A 6,000-nucleotide genomic window follows, 5' to 3' on the forward strand; every position below is an offset into this window, starting at 1 on the left:
GGTAATTTATGAAGCAAAAAGGTATAATTGATTCACAGTTCTATAGGCTTAACAGGAGGCATGACTGAGATTCCTCAGGAAACTTAGAATCATGGCAGGAGGGGAAGGGGAAGTAAGCACATCTTACCATTGTGGGGTAGGAGAGAGAGTGAGAGAGCAATGGGGGAAGTGCCACACACTTTTAAATCATCAGATCTCATGATAACTCACTATCACAAGAACGGCAAGGGGGAAATCCACCCCCATGATTCAGTCACCTCCAACCAGTCCCCTCCTCCAATTATTATTATTATTATTATTTTTTTTTTTTTTTGAGACTGAGTCTGGCTCTGTTGCCCAGGCTGGAGTGCAGTGGCCGGATCTCAGCTCACTGCAAGCTCCGCCTCCCGGGTTTACGCCATTCTCCTGCCTCAGCCTCCCGAGTAGCTGGGACCACAGGCGCCCGCCACTTCGCCCGGCTAGTTTTTTGTATTTTTTAGTAGAGATAGGGTTTCACCGTGTTAGCCAGGATGGTCTCGATCTCCTGACCTCGTGATCCGCCCGTCTCGGCCTCCCAAAGTGCTGGGATTACAGGCTTGAGCCACCGCGCCCGGCCTCCTCCTCCAATTAGACATGAGATTTGGACAGGACACAAATTCAAACCATGTCATTTCACCCCTGTCTCCTCCCAAATCTCATGTCCTTCTCACATTGCAAAATACAATCATCCTTTCTGAATAGTCCCCCAGTCTTAACTCACTTCAGTATTAACTCCAAAGTCCACATTCCAAAATCTCATCTGAGACAAGATAAGTCCCTTCTACCTATGAGCCTGTAAAATCAAAAACAAGTTAATTACTTCCAAGATACAATGTGGGTACAGGCATCGGATAAATGCTCCCATTCAAAATGGAAGAAATTGGCCAAAACAAAGGGCCTACCGGTCCCATGCAAGTCTGAAACCCAGTAGGACAGTCATTAAATCTTAAGCCCCGGATCACTTACTTGTAGTTTCTTCCCTTCCATTTCCTCTGCTGTTTCTGTAACCCCTCTTAGCTGGATACTGGACATTTTGGATTAATTCCCTAATTTTCATGGTCCTGATTAGTGTAAATCAGTTATGATAATCCTCTCCCTCTTGCTAGTGATTGGTTTAGGAACCTAGGCTTAAGCCAATCAGAAGTGGACAATTCTAAAGTTATATTAATAAGTTGAGGGATGGACAACGACCAATGGAGACCCCAGTGAGCTCGAATGAAGGATTTTTAGTTTTAGCATGAAGGAGAGGCTGTATCTCTCCTTCCTATTGGATATGAATAAGCATGCATGTAGTGATTACTGCAGACAGCTTTCTTAAAACCACAAAATAAACTAGCTTTAGGATGAATAGGACATTTTAGATGGCAGAGAGAGGGACCAAAGAACCTGTATTGCTCATGAGATTATCTAGTTGCTGAGTCAACTAACCTTGCAGCATGCACTATGTCTGGATGTTCTGTATATGAGATGATACATTATATTTTATTGTTTAAGCCAGCTTGTGGCAGGATTTTCTGTTAACATACAGTCAAAAGCACTCTGAGGAATCAACCCAAATGTCCATCAATGATAGACTGGATACAGAAAATGTGGTACATATACATCATAGAATACTGTGTAGCTATAAAAAAAAGAATGAGATTATGTCCTTTGCAGGGACATGGATGGAGCTGGAAGCGATTATCCTCAGCAAACTAACGCGGGAAGAGAAAACCAAAAACCACAGGTTCTCACTTATAAGTGGGAGCTGAACAATAAGAAAACGTGGACTCAGGGAGGGGAACAACATACACTGGGACCTGTTGGTGGGGGATGGGAGAGGGCATCAGGATAAACAGCTAATGCATGTGGGGCTTAATCTGTGCAGCAAACCACCATGGCACACATTTATTTATGTAACAAACCTGAACGTCCTGCACATGTATCCTGGAACTTAAAATTAAATTAAGTTAAATTTTAAAAAAGCACTCTGATACCAAGACTTACACACTTTCCCTTTAGCTTAATCCTTGTATAAAGAAACTAAATTGATACCGCATGAAACCAAGCATGTATCTCCAGGTTCATGACCTTTTGTCTGGAAAGTTTGAAAAAATAAATGTCTAGCTCCTGAATCCTTTACTCTATAACTTGAATTAATTCTCTCTTATCAGTAACTTTTTTTTTCTGAATCAGGGAGGAATTGGAATGTCAATTTTTATGGAATAACTATTATGTGCTAGGCATTTTGCCAGAGGCTTTAAAACACAATATCTTATTCTTAACCACTCTGTGCCGATTATATAGGTGAGGAAACTGAGGATTGAAGAGGTAAAGTAATTTGCTCAAAGTCACTAACTAGGAAGTGGCAGAGCTGGGATTCAAACCAAAGGAGTCTGTGTCAAAGCTGGTGCCCTTAATCAAGGTACTATATTGTCTCTTTCCCTTTCCTTCACTCACGCCGTAAATGCAAGCCTCTCTTTGAGTTTCCTTTTTCTCAGGGAATTATCCCACTGACTATATTGCATCTGAGCTTTGTCTCCTTCAAGCAAACTTCTTAACTGTGCTCTCCTTTCTGCCTTGACATCCAGAATCACTCAGACTCCACAATCTAGTGGGAGAAGGAAGAACATCTAACTGTATTTCTGGCCAATTTAGCTTATTCTGCATATAGTAATGGAGTTTACTAATGTTTGAGTATCTCTCCTCTGTAACTTTCCCAAAATAAAAAAAGGGGTTTGCAAAGTCACACAACTAAAATTTGTTGTTATCACAGAGTGTTTCTTGAGGGGTATATTGGAGTATCTTTCAACCACTGTTTCTAGTGGCTGTCCACTTGGATTGCTCCTGAAGAGCAATTGTTTTCCTAGGCTCAGAAAAAGCTTTTAACAATGTCTTGTGAAACATATTTTTGGTTAAGTAAAGGGACTTTCCTACTGTGTGACTAGAAGACTCCTCCAGTAGTTCTTACAATATGTTCTTCAAAATCGTGCTGAGTGCATCAATAGAATAAAGGATAAAAACCACACAGTCATCTCAAAAGACCCAGAAAAAGTATTTGAAAAAATTCAATACCCTTTTCATGATAAAAACACTCAACAAACTAGGAATAGAACAGAACTTCCTCACTCTGATAAAGGGCATCTGAAAACCCCACAGCTAACATCATCAATTGCGAAAGACTGATAGCTTTCCTAGGATCAGGAAGAAGACATTTCTATTCAACATTGTACTGAAGGTTCTAGTTAGGACAATTAGGCAAGAAAATGAAATAAAAGACACCTAGATTGGAAAAAATAAGCAAAATTATCTTTATTTACAGGTGGCATGCTCTTGTATATAGAAAATTCTAAGGCATCCACAAAAAGGTCTATTAGAGCTCATAGTTCAGCAATGTGTCATACAAGATTAATATACAAAATCAACTGTATTTCTATACACTAGCAATAAATCCAAAATCAAATTAAGAAAGCAATTTCATTTACAATAGCGTCAAAAAGAACAAAATGCTTAAAAACAGGTTTAACAAAAGAAGCGCCAAACGTATACTCTGAAAACTACAAAACATTGTCAAAAGTAATTAAAGAAGACCTAAATAAATGGAAAGATATTCCATATTCATGGATTGGAAGAATTAATATTGTTAAGAGGACAATAACCTGCAAATTAATCTATAGATTCAATGCAATTCCTATCAAAAGTTTCAGCTGGCTTTTTTTTTTTTTTTTGTAGGAATTGATAGGCTCTTAAGTGTTTTTTCAAACTACTAGGAAAAAAAATTGACAAGCGGATCCTAAAATTCATATGGAAATACAATAGTCAGCTTAGCCAAAACAATCTTGAAAGAGAAGAACAAAGTTGGAGAACCCACACTTCCTGATTTCAAAACTTACTACAAAGCTACAATACATAAGACAGCATGGAACTGGCATAAGAATAGACATGTAGATCAATGGGATAGAATTGACAATCCAGAGGTAACCTTCACATTTACAGTCAATTGATTTTTGATAACAGTGTTAAAGACCATTAAATGGGAGAAAGAAGAACCTTTTAAGCAAATGGTGCACAACTGGGTATACACAGGGTGGACAATGGATACACATGTGCAAAAGAATAAATTTGGGTCTATACCTCACACCATATACTAAAATTAACCCAAAATGGATAAATGAGCTAAATGTAAGAGCTAATACAATAAAATTCTTGGAAGAAAACGTAGATATAAATCTTCAAGATCTTGGGCTAGGTGCAGTGGCTCATGCCTATAATCCCAGCACTTTGGGAGGCCAAGGTGGGTGGACTGCTCGAGCTCACGAGTTCAAGACCAGCCTGGGCAACATGGCAAAACCCTATCTCTACAAAAATACAAAAATTAGCCAGGTGTGGTGGCACATGCCTGTAGTCCCAGCTACTCGGGAGCTGAGGTGGGAGGATGGCTTGAACTTGGGAGTCAGAGGTTGTAGTGAGCCGAGATCATGGCACTGCACTCCAGCATGAGTGACAGAACAAGACTCAATCTCAAGAAAAAAAAAATGTAGAAAGACAACCCACAGAATGGGAGAAACAGTTTGCAAATCATATGTTTGTTAAGGGACTTGTATCTAGAATATGTAAAGAACTCTTACAACTCAACAATAAAAAGACTGATAACCCAATTTAAACATGGGAAAAGAGTCTGAATAGACATTTCTTCAAAAAAGACATACACATAGCCAATAAACACGTAAAAAGATCTTCAACATCATTAACTATCAGGGAATGCAAATCAAAATCACAATGAGATACTAGTTCACACCCACATGATAAATGTAACTAAAAAGTCAGATAATAAGTGTTGAGAATGTAGAGAAATTGGAACTCTCATATACTGCTGATGGGAATGTAAAGTGGTGCAGCATTTTGAAAACAGCCTGGCAGTTTTTTGAAATGTTAAACATGGAGGACCATATGACCCAACGGTTCTACTCCTAGTTATATACTCAAGAGAAATGAAAAAAAAATGTCCACACAAAAATTTTTTATTTCATTTTTATTTTTATAACATCAACTTTTATTTTAGATTTTGGGGTTACATGTACAGGTTTGTTACTTGGGTATATTACATGATGCTTGGGTTTGGGGTATAACTGGTCCTGTCACCCAGGTACTGAGCATAGTTTCTAATAGTTTTTCAACCCTTCCCCCCACTGATAAGTCACCATTGTCTATTTTTGCCATCTTCATGTCCATTAATACCAAATGTTTAGCTCCCACTTATAAGTGAGAACATGTGGTGTTTGTTTTTCTGTTTTTGCATTAGTTATATTAGGGTAATGTTCTCTAGCTGCATCCATGTTGCTGCAAAGGACATGATTTCACTTTTTTAAAGGATGTGTGGTATTCCATGGCCACACAAAAACCTGTACATGAATGTTCATAGCACCATTATCCATAATAGCCAAAAAGTGGAAACAGCCCAAATGCCCATCTACTGATTATTGGATAAATAAATGTGATATATCAATATAATGGAATAGTATTCAGTCATAAAAAGGAATGGAATACTGATACATGCCACAAAATGGATAAACTTTTAAAATATTATCTTAAATGAAAGAAAGCAGTCAAAAAGGACCACAGATTGTATGATTCCACTTATGTGAAATTTCCAGAGTAGGTAAATCTGTAGACAGAAAGCAGGTTAATAATTGCCAGGAGCCAGGGGTGGGGATAGGGGAGGAAGTGACCACTAATGAGTATAAGGCTTCCTTTTTTTTTTGAGATGGAGTCTCACTCTGTCACTCAGGCTGGAGTATGCAGTGATGCAATCTCGGCTCAATGCAATCTCTGCCTCCTGGGTTCAAGTGATTCACCTGCCTCAGCCTCCCAGGTAGCTGGGACTATAGGCACCTGCCACCACACCAGGCTAATTTTTATTTCAGTAGAGAGGGGGTTTCACCATGTTGACCAGGCTGGCCTCAAACTCTTGACCTCAAGTGATCCACCCACCTTGGCCTCCCA

This window comes from Macaca fascicularis, chromosome X (assembly GCF_037993035.2).
Source record: "Macaca fascicularis isolate 582-1 chromosome X, T2T-MFA8v1.1".
NCBI classification, from domain to species: domain Eukaryota; kingdom Metazoa; phylum Chordata; class Mammalia; order Primates; family Cercopithecidae; genus Macaca; species Macaca fascicularis.